General features: G+C 44.5%; 1 pseudogene; it reads left to right on the top strand.

Moving 5' to 3' along the window:
- The window catches only part of LOC137312413 (zinc finger protein 271-like), a 206,046-nt pseudogene that overhangs the window by 157,024 nt on the left and 23,432 nt on the right, over positions 1-25,590 (top strand).

Below are 25,590 nucleotides of genomic sequence, written 5' to 3'. Positions count from 1 at the left end.
TGCGCTGCCACCTTCAATGTGGGTACATCTAACCTCAGATCTCTCCGTCCTACATCCCTTTTAGAATTGTACCCTTTCGTTAAATATTGCCTCCCCTCGCTCATCCTCAGAAATGTTTCACTTCACACTTTTCTGCGTTAAATTTATCTGCCACATGTCCGCCCATTCCACCAGCCTGTCCATATCCTCTTGAAGACTATCACCATCCTCCTCACCGTTCACTACCATTCCAAGTTTTGTGTCATCTGCAAATTTTGAAATTGTGCCCTGGACACCCAAGATAAAAAAAACAGAGAAGAGGGCAGAGATACACAAAACATGGGCGAGATAGGAATTGAAGAAGGATATTCAGTCTCTCGAGCATGTTCCGCCAATCAGTCAGATCGTGGCTGATCTGTACCTCAACTCACCCACAAGAGGGAGCGTTACAGAGAGCGAGAGAGATGGAGAGAGAGACATGCAGAGTCAGTGAGTGGAGCAGATATGTTGAGAGAGGAATAAAAATTGGTAGATTTTCATTTTATGAGTAAGTGTAAACCGGATGATAGCGAGGTTTTACATCTCTCCCCATTTTTGCATCAATGGGAAATAAACTCGGGAGAGATGTGAAACGGGCTCCCGATTAGCTGTCACCCACTTTACACAATTGCACAAAGTCAACATCTACCTCAAGTGAGTGCGATCGAGAAACATAAAACAGAAGGATAGAAAAGAAGAGAAACAGAGAGAATAACAGCGAGGGAGATCACCAGAGGGAGAGAGAAACTGTGATACTAGGCAGGGATATTCGCAAAGAGAGAGAGAGAGAGAGAGAGCGATTTGGATAGAGATAAAGGAAAGGCAGAAACAAATGCATAGATGTACAAAGCGGGACGGATAAAGATGCAGAGATTAAAAAGATGGAGAGAGAGATATATAAAGTGATGCAGAGAAAATTGGAAGATATACAGAGACATACACATAAAGAGAGAGTTACAGAGATACAAAGAGAGATAGAGTTTTATAGAACGAGATAAACAGATAAAAAGAAAGATACATATCAATATCCTCCATCTGTGTAATCTTCACACTCTGTGTAATTTCCCCATCTGTATAATCTGCCCTACAGTGTAATATTCCCCTATGTGTAATCACCATGCTCTTTGTAATATCCCCCCTCCACGTGTAATATTCCTCCTCGCATAACCTCCCTCCTGTAGAATCTTCCCTCTGTGTAATCTCCCCCTCTAGGTAATCTCCCCCTCTCTGCGTAATCTCACACTCCGTGTAATCTCGCCCTCTGTGTAATATTACCGTCTGATGTCAAATACCATCCGTGTAATATTCCTCTTTGTATAACCTCCGCTTCTGTGTAATATCCACCCTCATATTCCCCAGTGTGTAATATTGAATGCTGTGTAATCTCCCACAATGTGCAACCTCCCATTGTGTGTAATCTCCCCATCTTTTTAATCTCACAATCTGTGTTATATTCCATGTTGGGTTATATTCTCCCTATGTGTAATCTCCACCCTCTGTGTTATGCTCATCCTGACAAAGTTTAAAAGGTTTAAAAATCACCGCCCTGGATCTCTTCTGGCCGTGGACTAATCTCACCACAAATTTATCTGGAAATGAAATGGACCAAATGGAGCACTGCTGGAATTTAACATAATGGATGTCTTGCACCTAACACAAAATGGCTCTCTTGCTTCTAAGACAAAATGGATCTCCCTCGTTAATGGAGAGGGAGACAGAAGCCTGAAGATGCGGATCGAGAGAGACAGAGATCAGGGAGTTACAGAGAGAAACCAAAAGAGTTGAGGACAATCTAAATGGACAAATTGAGGGGTTGACTCAGAGTAAGAGATATATAGGCAGGCAGCAATAAAGAGACACACCTTTACACACAGGAGGATCCAAGTCCCAGACATATCCCTCACTGCAGAAAGGTGTTCCTCCCATCACTACAGGAAATCACAAACCCAAGTTAGGTGTCCCTTACCCATGAACGGAGAAAGATAAGAGAACAGAAATAGAGGTGGTGTTAAAAAAGGATAAAAATGGATAAAAAGGATAAAAATTGGTTAAGGAAGCAATTACAGCTCTGATGAGGGATGATATGTCACCACGATCATCAAATGAGGCCATATGGGTGGAACAAAAAACAAAAAATGGGCAATCAGAATTCTGGAAGTGAACTATAGACCCCGCAAACATCAGAGGGAGTTCGAAGAGCAAATAAGCAGACACATTTCTGAGAAGTGCAAAAACAATAGGGTAGTAATGGTAGGGGATTTCAAGTCCCCGAATGTTAACTGGGATAGAATCAGTGTAAAAGGTATAGAGGGCAGAGAATTGAATAATTGCATTCCGGGGATGATTCTTGAGCCAGTTTGTCGCAAACCCAATAAGAGAGGGGCAGTTCTGGATTTAGTTTTAGAAAATGAAGCTGGGCAGGTGAAAGGTGTATCAGTGAGATAGCATTTTTGTGGTAGTGATCATAGTTTAGTTACTGTGTGAGGCAAAGGAGCAGATTGCGGGGGCTCTGACACATATATTCAGAACCTCTCTGCCCACAGGGGATGTGCCAGAGGACTGGAGAACCGCTAATGTAATACCATTATTCAAGAAGGGGAGTAGGGAAAAACCGGGGAACTACAGGCCAGTGAGCCTAACATCAGTGGTAGGAAAATTATTGGAAAAAATTCTGAAGGACAAAATTAGTCTCCACTTGGAGAAGCAAGGATTAATCAGGGATAGTCAACATGGCTTTGTCAAGGGAAGATCATTTCTGACTAATTTGATTGAATTTTTTGAGGGGATGACTTGGCGTGTGGATGAGGGTAACGCAGTGGATGTGGTATATATGGATTTCAGTAAGGCCTTCGATAAAGTCCCCCACAGGAGACTGGTCAAGAAGGTACGAGCCCATGGAATCCAGGGTGCCTTGTCACTTTGGATACAAAACTGGCTTAGTGGCAGAAGGCAGAGGGTGATGGTCGAAGGTTGTTTTTGTGACTGGAAGCCTGTGGCCAGTGGGGTACCACAGGGATCGGTGCTGGGTCCCTTGCTGTTTGTGGTCTACATTAATGACATGGATATGAATGTAAAAGGTATGATCAGTAAGTTCGCTGATGATACAAAAATTGGTAGGGTGGTAAATAGCGAGGAGGATAGCCTCAGTCTGCAGGACGATATAGATGGGTTGGTCGGATGGGCGGAACAGTGGCAAATGGAATTTAACCCGGAAAAGTGCGAGGTGATGCACTTTGGAGGGACTAACAAGGCAAGGGAAACACAATGAATTGGAGGACCCTAGGCAAGACAGACGGTCAGAGGGATCTTGGTGTGCAAGTTCACAGATCCCTGAAGGCGGCGGAACAGGTAGCTAAGGTGGTAAAGAAGGCATATGGGATACTTGCCTTTATTAGCCGAGGCATAGAATATAAGAGCAAGGAGGTTATGATGGAGCTGTATAAAACACTGGTTAGGCCACAGCTGGAGTACTGTGTGCAGTTCTGGTCGCCACACTACAGGAAGGATGTGATCGCTTTGGAGAGAGTGCAGAGGAGATTCACCAGGATGTTACCAGGGCTGGAGCGCTTCAGCTATGAAGAGAGACTGGGAAGATTGGGTTTGTTTTCCTTGGAGCAGAGGAGGCTGAGGGGGGACATGATTGAGGTGTCCAAAATTATGAGGGGCACAGATAGGATGGATACTAAGGAGCTTTTTCCCTTCGTTGAGGGTTCTATAACAAGGGGACATAGATTCAAGGTAAAAGGCGGGAGGTTTAGAGGGGATTTGAGAAAGAACTTTTTCACCCAGAGGGTGGTTGGAGTCTGGAACTCACTGCTTGAAAGGGTTGTGGAGGCAGGAACCCTCACAACATTCAAGAAGCATTTGGATGAGCACTTGAAATGCCATAGCATACAAGGCTACGGACCAAATGCTGGAATATGGGATTAAAGTAGACAGAGCTGATGGCCGGCGCGGACACGATGGGCCGAAGGGCCTCTATCCATGCTGTATAACTCTATGACTCTATGAATCTATGACTCTAGATATATAGTAGTTATGGAAAAGGACAAAGATAGGTCAGGAGTAAAAGTTCTCAATTGGGGAGAGGCCGATATCGCTATGCTGAGACATGGTTTGGAAAACTGGAAACAGCTACTTGAAGGTAAATCAGTGTCAGAGCAGTGGGAGACATTCAAGGATGAGATAGTGAGGTTTCAGTGTAAATTTGTTCGCACAACGTCAAAAGGTGGGACTCCCAAATCAAGAGCCCCCTGCATGTCAAGGAACATACAGGGTAGGATAAGGCAAATGAGGCAGTTTATGTCAGATACCGAGATCTCAATACTCCAGAAAGCCTGGAGGTGCATAGAAAGTGCAGGGGTGAAGTTAAAAAGGAAATTAGGAACGCAAAGAGGGACATGAAAAAATATTGGCAAGTAAAATCAAGGAAAATCCAATGATATTTTCTAAATACATAAAGAGCAAGAAGATAACTAAGGAAAGAGCATGGCCTATTAGAACAAAAAGGCGACCTGTGTTTGGAGGCGGGAGACGTGGGTATGGTTCTTAACGAATACTTTGCGTCTGTCTCCACGAAAGAAGGAGGCGATGCAGACATTGTAGTTTAGGAGGAGGAGTGCGAATCATTGTTTGGATAAACCTAATAAGAGATTAAATATTAAGGGGTTTAGCATCTTTGCAAGTCGATAAACCGCAGGTCAGGGTGAAATGTACCCTAGGCTGTTAAGGGAAGCAAGGGACGAAATAGTGAAGGCTCTGACCATCATGTTCCAATCTTCTCTAGCTGCAGACGTGGAGCCGGATGACTGGAGGACTGCTAACGTTGTACCATTGTTTAAGAAGGGAAAAAGGGTTGGAACAAGTAATTACAGGCACGTCAGTCTAATGTCGATGGTGGGCAAATTACTGAAAAAAGTTCTGAGAGGCAGTGTTAATCATCATTTAGAAAGGCACGGATTAATCGGGGAGAGTCCGCATGGATTTATTAAGAGAAGCTCGTGTCTCACTAACGTGACTGATCTTTCGTTTGAGGAGGTAACAAGGAGGGTCGATGAGGTTAGCGCGCTGGATGGAGTTTACATGGATTTTAGCAATGCTATTGACAAGGTCCCACATCGCAGATTGGTGAGAAAAGTAAAAGCCCATGGGATCCAATGGAAAGTGGCAAATTGGATCCAAAATTGTCTCAATGGCACGAAGCAAAAGGTGTTTTTGTCAATGGAAGTAGATTCCAGTAGGGTTCCGCAGCGCTCAGTAATAGTACCCTTGCTTTGGTGGCATATTCAAATGATTTAGACTTAAATGTAGGGAGCATGATTAAGAAGTTTGCGTATGATACAAACATTGGCCGTGTGTTTGATAGCGAGGAAGGAAGCTGTTGTCTGCAGAAAGATATCAATGGACTGGTCGGGTGGGCAGAAAAGTGGCAAATGCAATTCAATCTGGAGAAGTGTGAGATAATGCATTTGGGGAGGGCAAACAAGGCAAGGGAATACAAAATACATGGTGGGATGCTGAGAGTTGTAGAGGAACAGAAGGAACTTGGAGTGCATGTCCACAGATCCCTGAGGCAGCAGGACAGGTAGATAAGGTGGTTAAGATGTCATACAGGATACTTTCATTTATTAGCTGAGGCATAGAATATAAGAACAGGGAGGTTATTGTAAATTTGTATAACACACTAATTCGACCACAGGTACAGTACTGCGTACAGTTCTGGTCACCACATTACAGGAAATATATGTTTGCAATGGAGAGGGTACAGAGGAGATTTGTGAGGATGTTGCAAGAACAGAAGAACATTAGCTTTGAGGAAAGATTGGATAAGCTGGGGTTGTTTCTTTGGAATAGAGGAGGCTGAGGAGATATTTGATTGATGTGTATAAGTTTATGAGGGATCTAGTTATAGTTGATAGGAATGACCTATTTCCCTTAGCAGAGAGGTCAATACCAGGGGCCATAGATTTAAAGTGATGGGTAGAATGATTAGATGGGAGTTGAGGAGAATTGTTTTCACCCAGAGTGTGGTGGGTGTCTGGAACTCATTGCCTGAAAGGGTGGTAGTTGACAAACCGTGATGGGATTGTAAGGGGACTTGGATGTGAACTTGATGTGCCATAACCTACCGGGCTACGGACCAAGAGCTGGAAAGTGGGATTTGGCTGGATAACTCATTTTCGACCGGCAAGGACACGATATACCGAATGGCCTACTTCTGCGCCTTAAATTTCAAAGATTCTATGAACAGAGACAAGGACAGAGAGACACAAACATGGCTGACATTGTAACAGGAGGAGGCCATTCAGTCTCTCGAGCCTGTTCCGTAAATCAGTTACATCACAGGTGATCTGAACCTCAACTCATCCAGAAGAGGGGGAGATACAGAGAGAGAGGAGAGACAGTGAGGGGAGCAGATATGTAGTGATAGGAATAAACACTGGGTAGATTGTGATTTCATGCGATAGTGTAAACTGGGTGATCGCGAGGGTTTACATCTCTCCCCATTTTAACATTAATGGGAAAAACCTCAGGAGAGATGTAAAAGAGGCTCCTGATTTGCTGTCACCCAATTTACACTATCGCACACAGTCAACATCTGCCCACAGTGAGAGGGACTGAGAAACAGAAAACAGAGGGACAGAAAGGCAGAGATAGAGAGAGAATATCAGCAAGGGAGATCAACACACACACACACACACACACACATACACACACACACACACACACACACAGACTGAAACCAGAAGGCAGAGATATTCAGAAACAGAGAGAGAGAGATGTGCAGACAGAAAGAGATTTAAAAAGGGCAGAAAGAAATACAAAGCGAGACGGATAAAAATGCAGAGAGTAAAAATACAAAGTGATGTAAAGAGAGTTAGAAAGTAATATAGAGAAGAAACAGAAATGTCGAGAGATCAATATAAATAGAGATCTACACATTAAGACAGAGGTACAGAGATATAAAGAGAGAAATACATATAAGTAGAGAAGTACAGAAATAAAAAGAGAGATAGAAATTATTAGAAAGAGAGAAACATAAAAAGAGAGTTACATATAGAGAGTGAGATACAGAGATACAAAGGGAGAAATACATATAAAGAGAGAGGTAGAGAGAAATAAAGAGAGATAGACCTTATTAGAAAGAGAGAAACATAAAAAGAGAGCTGCATTTATAGAGAGAGGTATAGAGACATAAAGAAAGAGATACATAAAAAGAGAGTGGTACAATGATGCAGAGAGACAGGATAGATAAAGAGATATGAAGAAATAGAGAGATAAAGAGATGTAAAGAATTGTAGAAATACGGAGGTATGAATAGAGATAGATGCAGAATTAAATATAAAGATGCAGAGAGAGAGATGGAAAGGTAGAGAGATGCAAGAAGAGGTAGAGACTAGAAGAAATGGAAATGTAGAGAGAGAGATGGAGCTGGAGAGGGAGAAACATACAGGTTGCTTTGGACTACCGGGAGAATCCCAGTGGAAATTTAACTCCAATGTATACACACAGGACACATGTCTCTAAATATATAGATTTTGTGCGTCTCAGTGTCATTGTTACCAGAATATAACACATGCTCCTCCCTCACTGCCTGTCTCCCCCATTTCAATAAAAAATCTTCAATTCTCCTATCTCATCTCACCCAGATCCACAGAGAACCAGAGAGAAACTGAGATACAGAGATACAGAAACTGGAAGACTGAAAGAGAGATGGAGAGAGAGAGAGAGAGAGAGAGAGATGTCGAGACAGAGATTAAAAAATACAGAACTACAGATTTGCAGAAAGAAACAAAAATAATGAAAAGCACAGAGCGAGAGGTGGAGAAATAAAGATAAACAGAGTGAGGTACAGAGAGGGAAACGGAGATGTCGAGTGAAGGAGTGAGAGGTGCAGAGAGAGAGAGATGGAGGTGCAGAGAGAGATGGAGGCAGAGGTATTTAGAGGGTGATGGAGATGCAGAATGAGATGTAGTTAGAGGTACATTGAGAGAGATGCTGATGTAGAGAGAGGTGGAGGCAGAGGTCCATCGAGAGTGATGGAGATGTTGAGAGAGATGGAGCGAGAGTTGCAGAGAGAGTGATGGAGATGTACAGTGAGATGGAGGGAAAGGTACATAGAGAGTGATGGAGATGTCGAGTGAGATGGAGGAGGAGCTGCAGAGAGAGATACACAAGTTAAATTGGACGATCAGCAGAAAACTCAAGGACCACAAATCTAATGGGAACAGATTATCATCACCCAGTAACCCCACAGTGACTCAGTAATCCTAAAGTTACCCAGTAACCCCACAGTGACTCAGTAATCCTAAAGTTACCCAGTAACCCCACAGTGACACAGTAATCCTAAAGTTACCCAGTAACCCCACAGTGACTCAGTAATCCTAAAGTAACCCAGTAACCCCACAGTGACTCAGTAATCCTAAAGTGACCCAGTAACCCCACACTGACACAGTAATCCTAAAGTGACCCAGTAACCCCACAGTGACACAGTAATCCTAAAGTTACCCAGTAACCCCACACTGACACAGTAATCCTAAAGTGACCCAGTAACCCCACACTGACACAGTAATCCTAAAGTGACCCAGTAACCCCACAGTGACTCAGTAATCCTAAAGTTACCCAGTAACCCCACAGTGACACAGTAATCCTAAAGTTACCCAGTAACCCCACAGTGACACAGTAACCCCACAGTGACCACGTCACCCAACAGTGACTCGGTACCCCCACAATGACCCAGTAAGTCAACAGTGACCCAGTAACCCCAGAGTGACCCAGTAATCCTACAGTGACAATGTAACCCCACAGTGACCCAGTAACCCGACGGTGACTCAGTAACCCAACAGTGACTGAGTAACCCCACAATAACCCAGTAACCGCACAGTGACCCAGCAACCCAACAGTGACTCAGTAACCCCACAGTGACCAAGTAACCCCAGATTTACCCAGTCACCCCTCGGTGACCCAGTCACCCCAGAATGACCCTGTAACCCCAGAGTGACCCAGCAACCAAACAGTAACCCAATTACCCCACAATGACCCAATAACCCTGCAGTGACACAGTATCCTACAAGTGACCCAATAACACCACAGTAACTCAGTAACTCCACAGTGACCCAATAACACCGCAGTGATACAGCAACTTCAAAGTGACCCAATAACACCACAGTGATACAGTCACCCCAGAGTTAACCAGTAACAACACAGTGACACAATAACCCCACAATGACCCAATAACCCTCCACTGACACAGTAACCTCAAAGTGACCCAATAACCCCACAGTGACCCAATAACCACGCAGTGATTCAGTAACCCCACAGTGACCCAATAACCCCGCAGTGATTCAGTAACCCCACAGTGAACCAATAACCCCGCAGTGATACAGTAACCCCACAGTGACCCAATAACCCCGCAGTGATTCAGTAACCTCACAGAGATACAGTAACCCCACAGTGAGCCAGTATCCCCGTAGTGACCCAGTAACTCCAGAGGGACCCAATACCCCTCAGTGACCCAGTAATCCCACAGCAAAATTTAAAAAACACTCCTGTCTGATGCTGTACGGCTCGTGTGTGTCAGTCAGCTCCTGCACATGCACAGTACACCGTGGATAAAAGGGAACGATTCACTCCTGTCTGATACTGTACGGCCTGAGTGTGTCAGTGTCAGCTCCTGCACATGTACAGTACACCGTGGATAAAAGGGAACGATTCACTCCTGACTGGTACTGCACGGCCCATGTGTGTCTCAGTGTCAGCTCCTATACATGTACAGTACACCGTGGATTAAAAGAAAATGATACGCAGGGACTCGCTGTCATATTTAGGAATGTTTGATTTGATGGAACAAAAGTGTCACAAATGGGTCAGCACATACACGGGACATGTGTGACTGATTATCAACGTGTGTGTGTGTCTCAGTGTCACTGAGCGCATAATGTAACCCAAGGGCCTCTCGCAGCCTGTCTCCATTCCCCTGTGTCCTAAGCACCCAATGTCCTCTCACAGCTTGTCTCCCCTCCCCTTGTGGCCAAAGCACCCCGGGGTCATTTCTCAGCCTGTCTCCCATTTTCACTGTGGCCCATCAAACCTGGCTCTCCTCACAGCCTGTCTTCCCTTCCCGTTCTGGCCCAAACACCCCAGGGAACAGTCGCAGCCTGTCTCCTCTCCCCTTGTGGCCCAAGCACCCGTTGTCCCCTCGCAGCCTGTTTCTCCACCCCGTGTGGCCCCAGACACCCCGGGGTCGTCTCTCAGCCTGTGTCTCCCTACCCCTCTGGCCCAAGCACCCAAGAGGCCTCTCAGAGCCTGTCTCCACCTCCCACTGTGGCACAAGCACCCCAGGGAACCCTCACTGCGTATCTCTCCTCCCCTTGAGGCCGAGGCACCCGGGGTCCCCTCGCAGCCTATCGCTCACTCCCCCCTGGAGCCCAAGCACACGGGTTCCCCTCGCAGCCCATCTCGCCTCCTCCTGTGGCCCAAGCATCCCAGGGACCCCGACGAATCCCACATTGCCCGGCGACGACATTTAAATAACTAAAGTTAAACAGAATCTGCTCCAAAGGCATAATTGATGTCGAACTGGAAGGGTGCTGACACCTTCCTTCCGCTCTGGTCGGAGCCTCAGGTTTTGTGTATTCTCCCAACTCCTGTTCTTTTATGTATTTTGTCAGTTTGAAGTTTCGCTGACATTGTTCAACCATTTCATCATCTCAGGCTGTATACTGTGAACAGCTTCAATCCTGTGTAGATGTGAGGGACACAATCTAATTCTCACCCTATTGAATTGAACAAATCGTCAATCTCCATTGAACAATCCCATCTCCTGTCTCTCTATAGTTAACAGGGAGTTCCAAAATGCTGGAATGTTTAACATTTTAAAATGCCTTAGAAATGTGATGTGTTGTTATTTTAAATAATGAGAATGAAATATTTCAGGGTACGTTTCAATCAAGAAATTTTGGGAGAGATAACACAGAGAACGAAAGAACAATTGAAAGAGGGAGAGAGACAAGTTGAAATATGGGAACAGAGACAGGAGCCAGAGAAAGAGAGAGAGAGAGAGCGAGGGAGACAAACGGTGACTGAGTGTCGGCTCTGACGTATGTACAACACACAGCGGATACAAGGGAATGATTCACTCCTGTCTGGTGATGTGCGGCCCGTGTGTGTTTCACTGCCAGCTCCTGTATATGCACAGCACAGAGTGGGTAAAATGGGAGCGATTCATTCCCGTCTGGCCCGTGTGCCTCATTATCAGCTCCTGTACATGTACAGTACAAAGCATGTAAAATGGAACCATTCACTCCCGTCTGGTACTGTACCACTCATGTATGTCCCAATGTCATTTCCAGTGCACATACAGTAAACACAGCGTGCAAAAGGAACGATTCACTCCCGCCTGGTACTGTATGGCCCCTGTGTGTCTCACTGTACATGTACATTTATCAGGAAAGTTTGAGCAGGCTGAGGTTCTTTTCTCTCGAAAAGAGAAAACTGAGGGGTGAACTAAAAGAGGTCTTTAAGATGATGAAAGGTTTTGATCGGGTAGACTTCGATAAAATGTTTCCACTTGCCGGGGAGATCAGCGCTCGGGGCCATAAATATAAGATAGTCACTTATAAATCCAATAGGGAATTCAAGAGAAACTTTTTTAACCAGAGAGTGGTTAGAATGTGGAATTCACTACCACAAGGAACAATTGAGTCGACTATCATAGATGCATTCAAGGGGAAGCTGGATAAACACATCAGGGAGAAAGTGATGGAAGGATATGTTGATAGGGTGAGATGAAGTGAGGAGGGAGGAATCTCATGTGGAGCATAAACACGGGAATGGCCTGTTTCTGTGCTGTACATTTTATGTGATTCTATGTAAAAGTAAATGAGAACGATTCAGTTCTTCCTTTACGGTACGATTAGTGCGTGCCCCAGTGTCAGCTCCTGTATATGTACAGCACCAAGCTTGTAAAAGGGAACGATTCACTCCTGTCTGGTACTGTACGGCCCCTGTGTGTCTCGGTGGCAGCTCCTGCACATGGACAGTACACAGTGGGTAAAAGGGAATGATTCACTCCCGTCTGGTACTGTACGCCTCGTGTTTCTCATTGTCAGCTCCTGTAGATCTACAGTACACAGAAAGTAAATGAGAATGATTCTCGCGTCTGATAATGTACAGTCCGTGTGTGTCTCAGTGTCAACTCCTGTACATGTACACTATACATAAGGTGAAAGGGAACGACTGACTCCAGTCTGGTACTGTACAGCCCGTGTGTGTTTACCAGAGCTGTTACAAAGGCATGCCTGAGGTTGTCAGTAACAGATGGCAGGGCAGGGATGAACGGAAGGGTGGGACGGCTATTATTACGGACACGGGAGTAGACGGTCTTTGCAATGGAGAGGATAGGGAGTCAGAAGCTCAGCTGGTTGTTGAATAGGATGTCGAAGTTACGAACAGTCTGGATTAGCCTCAAACAAAAGCCCAGGAAGGGGATGCAATCAGCGGCAAGGATGTCGAGATTGTGGGACCAAAGATCTTGACTTCCCAATTTTTAACTGGAAGAAATTGTGGCTCATCTAAGAAAGGTTATCCAGGTAATAGGCTATCCTAGATTTGGTATTGTGCAATAAGAAGGGGTTAATTAATAATCATGTTCTGCGGGGTCCTTTAGGGAAGAGTGACTATAACATGATAGAATTCTTCATTCAGATGGAAAGTGAAGTAGTCCAAACCGAAACTAGGGTCCTAAATCTAAACAAAGGAGACTACGAAGGTATGAGTTGTGAGTTGCAATGATAGATTGGGAAGCTTCATTAAAAGGCATGATGTTGGATAGGTAATGACTAACATTTAAGGAACGAATTGCAACAATTATACGTTCCTTTCTGGCGCAAAAACACTATAAATGCGGCCAAACCATAGCTAACGAAAGAAATTAAGTAGAGTATTGAATCCAAAGAGCAGTCATATAAAGTTGCCGGAAAAAGTAGCAAGCCTGAGGATAGGGACCAGTTTAGAATTTAGCAAAAAAGGACCAAGAGATTGATTAAGGGCGGGGGGGGGGGGGGGGGAATAGAGTATGAGAGTAAACTTGCAAGGAACATTAAAGTGGAATTTATAAGTATGTAAAAAGAAAAAGATTCGTGAAGACAAATGTAGGTCCCTTACAGTCAGGAACGGGAGAATTTATAATGAGGAACAGGGAAATGGCAGAGCAATTAAACAAATACTTTGGTTCTGTCTTGACGGAAGAGGACACAAATAACTTCCCAGAAATGCTAGGAAACCAATGGTCCAGTGAGAAGGAGAAATTAAAGGTTATTAGTATTAGTAAAAAAGTAGTGCTGGAGAAATAAATGGGACTGAAGGCCGATAAATCCCCAGGATCTGATAATCTGCATCCCAGACTAACAGAAGAGGTAGCCATGGAAAGCGTGGATGCATTCGTTGCGATCTTCCAAAATTCAAAGAATATGGAACAGTTCCTGCAGATTTGAGAGTGGCAAATGTAACCCCACTATTTCAAAAAGAAGGGAGAGAGAAAACAGGGAACTACAGACCAGTTAACCTCACATCAGTAGCAGGGAAAGTGCTAGCGTCCATTATAAAATATGTGATAACAGGACATTTAGAAAATATCAACGGGATTAGACAAAGTAAACATCGATTTATGAAATGGAAATCATGTCTGACAAACCTACTGGAGTTTTTTGTGGCTGTAACTGGTGGAATAGATAAGGGAGAAACAGTGGAAATGGTTTATTTGTATTTTCAGAATGCCTTCGGTTAAAGTCCCACATCAGAGGTCAGTGTGCAATATTAAAGCACATGGGATTGGTGGTAATATACTGGTACGGATTGAAAATTGTTTAACAGACAGGAAGCAGAGAGTACTAATAAGTGGATCGCATTCGGGGTGGCAGGCAGTGACTAGTGGGGTACCGCAGGGACCGGTGCTTGGGCACCGGCTATTCACAATATATATGGACTTGGTTGAGTGAACGAAATGTAATATTTCCAGGTTTGCTGACGAAACAAAGCTAGGTGGGATCGTGATTTGTGAGGAGAATGCAAAGAGGCTTCAAGACGATTTAGACAAGTTGAGTGAATGGGCAAATGCATGCACATGCAGTATAATGTGGATAAATTTCAAGTTATCCACTTCGGAAGGAAAAACAGAAAGGTGGAGTATTAATTAAATGGTGATAGATTGGGGAATTATGATGTACAAAGTGACCTGGGTGATCTTGTACACGAGTAACTGCAAGCAAACATACAGCTGTGGCATGCAGTTCGGAGGGCAAATGGTATGTTGGCCTTCAATGCAAGAGGATGTGAGTACAGGAGCAAGGATGTCTTAGTGCAGTTTTACAGGGCCTCGGTGAGACCACACCTGGAGCATTGTGTGCAGTTTTAGACTCCTTTCCTCGGGAAGGATATAGTTGCCATGGAGGGAGTGCAGTGAAGGTTCACCAGACTGATCCCTGGGATGGAAGGACTATCACATGAGGAGAGATTGGGTCGACTCGGCCTGTATTCACTCGAGTTTAGAAGAATGAGAGGGGATATCATTGAAACATATAACATTCTGACAGGGCGAGACAGACTGGATGCAGGGAGGAAGTTTCTCATGGCTGGAAGGTCCCGAACGAGGATTCACAATCACTGGCTACGGGGTAGGTATTTAGGACTGAGATGGAGAGAAATTTCTGCACTCAGAGAGTGGTGAACCTGTGCAATTCTCTACCATGGAAGTCGGTGGAGGCCATATCACTGAATATATGAGCTAGATAGATTTCTAGATACGAAAGGCATCAAGGGGTATGGGAAGAGACCGGGAATATGGTATTGAGATAGAGGATCAGCCATGATTATATTGAATGGCGTAGCAGGCTCGAAGGGCCGAATGGTCTACTCCTGCTCCTATTTTCTATGTTTCTAGCAGATGAGTCTGACAACACAAAGACTTTGGAAGGGTCAAGAGAGGCCGTGGTTTTGTCAGCGTACATCTAACGCTGGTCCATGTCTGTGGACAATGTCACCAAAGCACAACATGTAGATGAGGAAGAGGAGGTCGCCAAGGATTGAACTTTTGAGACATCAGAGTTAACGGTGATAGGGTGGGAAGAGACGTTTATCCTGGCAATGATCAGATAAGAGTGTGGGACATAGTGAGGGTAGTCCCACCAAAAGAGGCCAAGGTCAGATGAATGAGGAGGTCATGGGTGGGTTTGCGGTCGGTGAATGGGGAAATCTGCAGGGCAATCGGGAAAGAGCTGGGTATTGCGGCTAATTGGATAGTTCTTTTAAAGAGCCAGCACAGGCACGATGGGTAGAATGGTCTCCTTCTGTTCGATATGATTCTATAATTTTATGTGTGTAGCGGCGGGTTTGGGGGGGGTGGGGGGTGGGGTGGAGCGGTGCGCCTTGGTGGGAATTAAACCCAAGATTGAGAATTTTAATTGTAAGATGATGGGGAAGTGGGAATCAGTGAGGGTCAGTGAGGCCGAGCAGGACCTGGTGCGGGTCGAAAGGTGGAGGATGGATGGCCGGCCTGGAGTGAACTGCAGCAATGGTGGCTGGAGGGGACAGAGGCATAGACGTGGGTTTCAATGCCAATGGGCTGAGGAAGGAATGAAGGCGGGTGAGGGAAGCACGGAGTCTTTATGACGGAGGTCAAGTCGGTTCACGAGCTCAGCTCAGTTACACGGGGCTAATTTTACTGGAGCCATGAATCAAACGTAAAATAAACGGGAAACATCTGCAGTAAAATAACGGAGAGAAGAATGGCAATGAAGCTCGTTCAGTGTCCGACCCCTGATATCACCCCATTTCTGAGCTACAATCCTGAACCTGCCCTTTAAAAGTCCTTCTGTAAGAAATTCAAAATTCATATTTTAACTGGAATACTGCAGAAGCAGCATGAAGCGGATTTGTTTGTGGCCTTGGATTCAGTGTGCACTGCGGAGAAATCGTTATAAATTATAAAGGAATCAGCAGGAGTGAACATGGTTAATACAATTAGATGAAAACTGTAAATGAAGTCATTATTGTTGGATCAGTCCTGTATGAGCACAGTTTATAACTTTATTCCTGAGAGAAGTCTGATGAAGATAATGTCCTGGACTTTGAGATGTTTCTGATATATCCACGTCATTCTTTACAAAGGAGGCAAAGCTGCTGATGTAATGTGTTTGTTCAATGATTGTAAATAAAAACAATGATCAGGGATATAACCGTGTCAGTGGAGACTCAGCCCCTGTATAAATTAGGGCTCATTGAAATGAATGAGCTCTCAGTGCCTGCTGGAGCTGTGGTTTCCAGGCCAACAGCAGTCAGCGCTTCTCACAGAAATGGGATATCCAGGAATGTACCAGATACAAGAAATTTATTATCCGGTTCTTGCAGCCGTTGGAATTTCTGGTAAGCCATTATCTCAGCTGTTTATGGTGTAAATCGATGTTAGTTGTGCTACCGTTTTTGGTATTTTATTTCTCCCATCAGGCTTTACACAGCTGCCTGTTCTGTTTTATCAGTTGATGGAATGTCCTGTCTCGGCTCTTTCAGTCTTGTCACAGCTGCATGATATCCGCTATCATCTTTGTAATGCAACCCTGTCAGTGCTGCTGGATTATTCTGCGCACTAAATGTACTGTTGAATAATGGTATGTCCTTAACTTCTAAACATTCGGTCTTGCAGCAATTGCATTGTATCTTTAATGTACTTTTTATATCCAACCCTGGTATTGTAACTGGATTATTCTCTGTAGTGAACGTATGGGAATCAGGGATCTGGGCTTAGAGCTGGTTTCAGACCATCAGGAGCTGTTAACAGTTTCATGTTGTGGATCGAACCTGTCCTGGAATATTTTTTCATCAATGTGTTTTCAGTGATTGTCAATGAGACAGCTCACGGTCTCAGTGTTACAAGGAGGCAGCGCAATGTCATCCCTCCCCGACAACATGGTTCATTTTAACTGGGATTTCAATGTATTTATTGGTTGTCATTTTTACGAAATATTATGTCATTACTTGTGTATCTGACGCCGAATCAGATGTCTGAATACTGAACTGAGTTTGCTGCTGATTACTCCACATCTCTTTCTCTGATTCACTGTGGGTGAATTCACTGTAAAATGCAAAGTTTTGAGTTTATGTTGTGTCAGTTTGTACAGTTTCCTTTCGAATCATGGTCCTTCTATTTATCTGTAGATTATAAGTGGCAGCGGTGATGTTGGCGTTTTGTCAATTGAACAAAGCCGCCATCCAACGCGGTGCTTCATAATTACAGGAGAAGGAATTTCAATTATTGTAAGTTGTGCCTGGAAGAGGGATTTGATTCTGTTTATTCCATGCATCATAGATGAAGTAAACAGTGCAGGTGAACAGGTGGAGATTTGGATGATCTGTAGAAACATTAAACTGTTGAGAGAGGCTTCACTATTTAACAAACTGACACTAAGAATATGATCGTTGGAACACGGGGCTGGTGAAGAGAAAGCATGCGCAGAATGTTCGGATTGAATCGGATGTGAAAAGGGGCATTGAGAAATAGAGTAGAGAATGCAGAGAGATAGAAAAGAACGATAGAGAAAGACTGAAGAGGAAAACGAGAGGGATGGAGAAAATTAACGCCAGAATGGATGGGTGAATGACAGAGAGACACGCAGAGAGACACACAGAGAGGCAGAGAGAGAGAACTAGAGAAAGAAAGATAAACTGGGAGAGAAAGATAGAGACAGAGAGATACGCACAAAAGGAGGGAGACACAGAGACACAGGGAGAAAGCAGCACCGGGGTGAACTTTCAGTCCAAATATTGAGAAGAAATGTGACTTGAAGGTGATATTAGGATGTTGTCAGATTGTGAGAGTTTTCACGCCGGGTGTGTTTATCGCTATGAGGTCCTCAGTCTGGTTAAATAAATGTTCCTTTTACTTATTTACTGACTGAATAAATAAACATAATTGAAATGTATTTAAAGAATAGACTCAGTCATTTCTTGACCGTTATGAATTATTCGGATACTGTATTCTAAAAGCTGTGTGTCAGCTTAATTCAATAAAGAACGAGGCTGACTTATAAATGCATTTTAATTTAATTTTAATTGAATGTGTAAAGTAAATAAATTGAAAACATTTGACAAAAATAACCACAGAAATCATTGATTGGATTGTGTTAGCGGGACCTATGGATTCGATTCCCTCTAACACTCTGCTGCAGTCTCTCCCTGTGAATCCCAGCACCTCCTCCAACTGCATGGAATCCTCTTTCTCCTCACCCGTTGCTTCAGTTTATCGGCTTTCCTAAACCAGCTGCTGCTAACTCCCCTCCAGCTCCTACATGTCTTTTTCCTTGTCTCCCTCCCAATCTCACTCACAGGCTCGGTCTCCAGCTGCCCTTCCCCGTGTAGTGCCAGCCCCTGTCGGCTCTTCGAACTCAGAGCAACAAACCAGCTACACCTCCCGCTGTTCCCTCACCTTCCTACCGTTCGCACTCTTGCCACGTCCATCTGGAGCCCAAATCCGGTTTTAATCCGCTGGATTCCCGCTGGGTAAAAGCCCTTCTCCTTCCTCACCGGCACCGTGCCTTCACTTAGAACTTCCAGAGGATCTGGTGCTCAGTTTATTCACTTTGTGTATCGATTTCCCTATTAATTATTGATCATTGTGTTTTAAAACATTTCTCTGCCCGAAAGCGCTGCCCAGGCCAATGAATCACTTTCCACTCTTCGATGTAGCAACAAAGCTGGAAATTTCACCCCAGATCCTCTCAAGCTGCTGCTTTGACTCCAGGTCTGATCAGTAATTTCTCTGCTTCTTTTTCTCTCTCCTATAGTTAACTTGATGGCGATTGTGATCCTGTCCCGAGGAAAGTGCGGTCTCTCCAAATGTATCACTCGCTACCTGGTGGGAATGGCAGTGGCCGATCTCCTGGTCGTTATCACTGATGTGATATTGAGGCAGATTCACAGGATTTATTTCCCACTTTCATTCATCAAAATTACTCCCGTGTGTTGTCTCGTTGCATTCCTGATTTTTGCAACCACAACGGCCTCTGTCTGGTTCACAGTCGCTTTCAGCTTTGATCGATTTGTGATCATTTGTTGTGAGAAGCTTAAAACAAAATATTGCACCGAGAAAACGGCGGCTGTGGTTCTGGGAACAGTGAGTGTGCTGGGCTGTTTGGAGAGTCTCCCCTGGTACTTTACATTTGAACCTCTATTTATAATTGATAATGTTCCCTGGTTTTGTGTGCGTAAACCGAGCTTCGATACTTCTCCCGCATGGGTCGCATTTGAGTTGTTTCACCGCATTTTAACCCCTTGTGTCCCGTTCTGTCTGATTTTGCTGTTCAATGGTTTGACGGTCAGACATATTTTAGTGTCCAGCCGAGTCCGCAGGGGACTCCGGGGCAGAATCAATGGAGAGAATCACAAGGATCCAGAGATGGAGAAGCGAAAAATGTCCATCATTTTACTCTTCAGTATATCGGGCAGTTTTATATTGTTATGGGTGACACAGGTTGTATTTTACTTCTATCAGCGAATTACAAACAGTTATGATTATTACTTCTCCCCCACTGACTCTCTTTATATCACAGAACACACAGCAGGAATGCTGCAACTTCTCAGTTGCTGCACAAACACGTGTATTTATGTCCTGACCCAGACTAAATTCAGAGAGGAGCTGAAGAACGCGGTGAAATACCCACTGATTCTAATTGTTAAATTAGTTAAATTATAGAAAGAGCTGAAGAGTTTCAATCACTAGAACTAAATCCCATTTCATATTCTAACCCCTACACTTCACACTGGACGGTAAGTACATTTTATATTAGCAGCACCGAGCCCGGAAATTATCTTAAATCTGATTCTGATATATTTTATTGATAATCTGACCTATTGAGGCAGGGCTCGCTCTGCAGGTGACGCATGAATTGTTACTCAAAAAGGCGGCACTAAAGAGCTCAGCTGGACTTCAACTAAATGGCCGCCCTGCACCGACAGCAAATGGGCAAAACTGGCAATCACAGTCACTGCTGTGGGCCGGATCAGAATGGGTGAACTCGATATAAACGGAGAGACAGAATGTGTGAGATATACAGACAGAGTGACAGCTGACAGGGTTTTCATCATGGGACCAGGAGACACACCGGGCAAAGGGGGGGCTGGGGAGACAGATTGTGAGGGTGGTCCCTGGATTACGTTATTGGACCAGGAGAGCCTGAGACAGACGGGGCACAGGAGGAGGGGGTGACAGACTGTGTGTGGGGGGGGGGTGTCCCTGGGTTACCTTATTGGACCAGGAGAACCTAAGGCGCACGGGGCAAGAGGGGAGGGTGACACAGACTGTGCGGGTGGTCCCTGGGTTATGTTGTTGGTCCAGGAGAGCCTAAGACACACTGGCAAAGGGGGTGAGTGATTAAGACTGTCAGGGGAGGGGGTCCTTGGGTTACGTTATTGGACCAGGAGAGCATGAGACACATATGGCAGAGGTGGAGGTGGAGGCAGGCTGTGAAGGGTGTGACTGGGTTATGTTATTGGATCAGGAGACACTGAGAAACATGGGGCACAAAGGGAGGGGAAGACTGGCTTCGAGGGGGATTGGTTACATTATTGGACCAGTGAAACTGAGACACACACACACACACACACACAGAATGCACAGTTATGAGATACGTGTCCCTTGTAAAAACAATGATGTTGAATTGAGCTGCACTGTGCCACAAATGAATATGGAATTAAAATATCAAATTCAATTCAGTTTGCTCCAGAGCTTCACAATTTTGCATCTATATACCTCGTTAGAAGTAAATAGAGTGAGAGAGACTGAGAAAGGATGATAGAGAGAGACGGAGAGAATGAGTGACAGTGAGAGAGGGTGATACTGATTAACCGTATTTTGGAGCTGGAGCTGCTGGTGGATTCACTGTGGAGCATCCGCGATGCTGAGATTATCGTGGATAGCACGTTCAGTGAGGTGGTCACACCACAGGAAAAGATTATGCGGGAAGAAAATAAATGGGTGACTGCCAGGAAGAGCAGAAGGAATAGGTAGGTAGCGCAGGAGTCACCTTGGGCCGTCACCCTCTCAAACAGATATATCGCTTTGGATACTGTTGGGTGAGATTGCTTATAAGGGGAAAGCAGCAAGAGCCAAGTTCGTGGCAGCACGGGTGGCTCTGCTGCACAGGAGGGGCGGAATAAGAGTGGCAGGGCTATAATGATAGGGGATTCAATTGTAAGGGGAACAGATAGGCTTTTCTGCTGCCGCAAACGTGACTCCAGTATGGTATGTTGCCTCCCTGTTGCTAAGGTCAAGGATGTCACGGGGCAGCGGCAGGGCATTCTGGAGGGGGAGGGTGAACAGCCAGTACTCGTGGTCCATATCGGTACTAATGACATATGCAAAAAAAAAAAGATGAGGTCCTGCAAGGTAAATTTAAGGAGTTAGGAGATGAATTAAAAAGCAGGATCTCAAAGGTAGTGATCTCAGAACTACTACAAGTGCCACGTGCTAGTGAGTATAAGAACAGGAGAATAGACCAGATGAATGCGTGGCTGCAGTGATGGGGTGTAGGAAGGTGGGACTTAGATTCCTGGGACTTTGGGACCGGTTCTGGGGAAGGTGGGACCTGTCCAAGTGGGACGGGTTACACCCGAGCAGTACCGGGACCGATGTGCTCGCGGGGGTGTTTACTAATGTTGTTGGGGAAGGTTTAAACTAGAATGGCCGGGGGATGGGAACCTGAGCAGGGAGACAGAGGAGTGGGAAACAAGGATAGAAACAAAAGGCAGAAAGGGAAGAAGCAATAGTGGAAGGCAGAGAAAACAAGGGCGATAAACAAATGGGGCCATAGAGCAAAATAAAATTAAAATGACTAGTAATCATAAAAGGACAAGTCTAAAGGCATTGCGTCTTACTGCGCGGAGCATTCACAATAAAGTAGATGAATTAACAGCTCAGATAGATATTAACGGTTATGATATAGTTGTGATTACAGAGACATTGCTGCAGGGTGACCAAGGATGGGAACTGAACATCCAGGTGTATTCAATATTTAGGAAGGACAGTCAAAAAGGGAATTGAGGTGGGGTTGCGTTGTTAGTAAAGGAGGAAATCAATGCAATATTGAGGAAGGATATTGGCTCGGAAAATCACGATGTCGAATCTGTATGGATGGAGCGAAGAAACACCAGGGGGCAGAAAACGTTGGTGGGGGGTGTCTATCTGTCCCCAAACAGTAGTGGAGATGTAGAGGAGGACATTAAACAGGAAATTAGAGACATATGCAAGAAGGGTACAACTATAATCATGGGTGACATTAATCTAAATATAGATTGGTCAAACCAAATTAGCATTAATACTGTCGGGGAGGAATTCCTGGAGTGTGTACGTGATGGTTTTCCAGACCAATACGTTGAGGAACCAACTGGAGAACAGGTGATCCTAGACTGGGCAATGTGCAATGAGAAAGGATTAAATAACAATCATGTTGTGCGGGGTCCCTTAGGGAAGAGCGACCATAACATGATACAATTCCTCATTAAGATGGAGAGTGAAGTAGTTGAATCCGTAACTAGGATCCTGAATCTAAATAGAGGAAATTACGAAAGAATGAGGTGCGAGTTGGCTATGATAGATTGGGGAGCTTTACGAAAAGGGATGACAGTGGACAATATTTAAAGAACATGTGCAGGAATTACAACAATTATTCATCCATGTCTGGCGCAAAAATAAAACAAGAAAGGTGGCTCAACCGTGGCTTACAAAAAAAAATTAGATCCAAAGAGGAGACATAAAAATTTGATGAAAACCGGGTGTCTTTTCTACTCTAAGTACAGCCTGCCTTTCTCGTACTTTCTATTTATCAATTTTTAGCCCATCCAGTATCTCAACGACCTCCTCTTTTACTCTGACTTTTGTTGCATCTTCTTCCTTGTTACAGACAGATGCAAAGTACTCATTTCGTGTCTCAGCCTTGCACTCTGCCTCCATGCATAGATCTTCTTTTTGTCTTTAATCGGCCCCACCTCTCCTCTTCCTACCCGTTTACTATTTATCTGCCCATCGAAGACTTTTGGATTCCCTTTTACGTTGGCCACCAGTCTATTCTCATTCTCTCTCTTTACCACTTTTATTTCCTTTTTCACTTTCCCTCTCTACTTTCTCGATTCAGCCCAGTTCTCACTTGTGTCATCAACCAGACATCTGTCATACACCCCATTTTGCTGCTTCATCTTAATCTCTATCTCTTTCGTCATCCAGGGAGCTCTGGCTTTTGTTGCCCTACCTTTCCCCGCGTGAGAATGAACCTAGAAAATACCCGAACCATATCCTCCCTAAAGGCCCCCCATTGTTCGATTACAGTTTTGACTGCCAATCTTTGATTCCAATTTACCCGGGCCATATCCGTTCTCAACACACTGAATTTGGCCTACCTCCAATTTAGTATTTTTATTCTGGATTGCTCCTCGTCCTTTTCCGTAACTAATCTAAACCCTATGATATTATGATCACTATTCCCTAAATGTTCCCCGAATGATGCTTGATCCACTTGACCCAATATTCATCAATGTTTTGGGTAAAACGCATTAAATACCCTGTTCTTGCATCCGTTGGTGTTCCGGATAAGCAATTATCTCATCCGTTAATGGTGTAAATCAGTTTTAACTCTGCTGCTGAAATTTACAATTTTTTTCTCGCATCATCTTTTACAGAGCCACCTGTTGTGTTCTACCAGTTGATATCGTGTGTAAACATGGTACGCTTTTGGCCTTGTGCCAGCTGCATTATATCTGCAATAAACGATGTATCCAGCCCTGAGAATGTTACTGGCTAATTATCTGTACCAAATATATTGAAATCAGATAATTGGGCTAAGGCGTGGCATCATACCACGAAGAGCTGTTAACAGTTTCATGTTGTGGAACTAACCCGTCCTGGAATATATTTTCATGAATGTGTTTTCAGTGATTGATACCGAGACAGTTCACGGTCTCAGTTTTACAAGGAGTCAGTGCAGTGTCCTTTCTCCAAAATAACATGGTTCAGTTGAACTGGGATTTCAAAGTATTTATTGGTTATCACTGTTATGAAATATTATTTCATTGTGTGTGTTCCTGCCACAGCTTTAGATGTCTGGCCACTGAACTGAGATTCCTGCTGACTCTTTCACATAGTATCACAGTATCATAGGAGGTACAGCACAGGAGGAAGCTATTTGGCCGAACGTGCCTGTGCGGCTTTTTGAAAGAGCTATCAAATTAGTCCAATTCTCCTGCTCTTCCCCCATAGCCCTGTAATTTTTTGGCCTCAAGTATTTATCTAAGTCCCTTTAAAAAGTTAATATTGAATATGCACCTACCACATTTACAGAAAGTGCATTCCAGATCGTAACAACTCGCTGCATAAAAATTGTTTCCTCATGTCGACTCTGGCTCTTTTGCCGATCGCCTTAAATCATTATCCTCTGATGACCGACCCGTCGACCACTGGAAGGAGTTTCTCCTTATTTACTCAATCATAACCATGCATGATCTTGAACACTTCTAACAAATCTCCACTCGACCTTGTCAGTTCGAAGGAGAACAATCCCAGCTTCTCCAGTCTCTCCACATAACGGGACTCCCTCATTCCTGGTACAATTCCAGTAAACCTCTTCCGCAACCTCTCTAAGGCCTTGACATCCTTTCTGAGGTACCGTGCTCCGAATTGAACACAATATTCAAGCTGAGGCCTAACCAACGAGTTATAAAGGATTAGGATAACTTCTTTGCTTTTGTACTGTCTGCCTCCAGCTGTACTATCCTCTACCTAGCTGTACTTCCCCCAGATATACTATCCCGTACCGAGCTGTACTGCCCCAGCTGTACTATCCTGTACCTAGCTGTACTTCCCCCAGATGTACTGTTCTGTACCTAGCTGTACTGCCCCCAGCTGTACTATTCTGTACCGAGCTGTACTGCCCCCAGCTGTACTATTCTGTACCGAGCTGTACTGCCCCCAGCTGTACTATTCTGTACCGAGCTGTACTTCCCCCAGATGTACTGTTCTGTACCTAGCTGTACTGCCCCCAGCTGTACTATCCTGTATCTAGCTGTACTGCCCCCAGCTGTACTATTCTGTACCTAGCTGTACTTCCCCCAGCTGTACTATCCTGTATCTAGCTGTACTGCCGCAGCTGTACTATCCTGTATCTAGCTGTACTGCCTCCAGCTGTAATATCTTGCCTCCAGCCAAAGGAGGACCAGGTGTCACAGTGTGTCAGATACCCTCCCGCACCAGGGTTGAAATCGGTTGGAGGTCGGGAGCTATGTCAGTTACCTGTGTCGAGCTGGTATTCCGCAAAAACTGAGCTAAGTCCCCGTGAATGAATCTTTTTGTAAAAGTGTTTGTTCTTTATTTTTTTAAGTTCACTGCAAAATGCGACAAAGGGAATAATTCGAACCAGAGAACATCACAAGTTTTCTCTTTTTATATATTCATTATCAGGGTGTGGGCGTCGCTGACAAGGCCAGAATCTATTGCCCCTCCCAAGTTGCCCTTGGGAAAGTGGTGGTGAGCCTTCTTCT

Source organism: Heptranchias perlo, unplaced genomic scaffold (assembly GCF_035084215.1).
Source record: "Heptranchias perlo isolate sHepPer1 unplaced genomic scaffold, sHepPer1.hap1 HAP1_SCAFFOLD_43, whole genome shotgun sequence".
Taxonomy (NCBI): Eukaryota; Metazoa; Chordata; class Chondrichthyes; order Hexanchiformes; family Hexanchidae; genus Heptranchias; species Heptranchias perlo.
The sequence above is the reverse complement of the archived record's forward strand: the minus strand, read 5'-3'. Positions and strand labels throughout refer to the sequence as shown.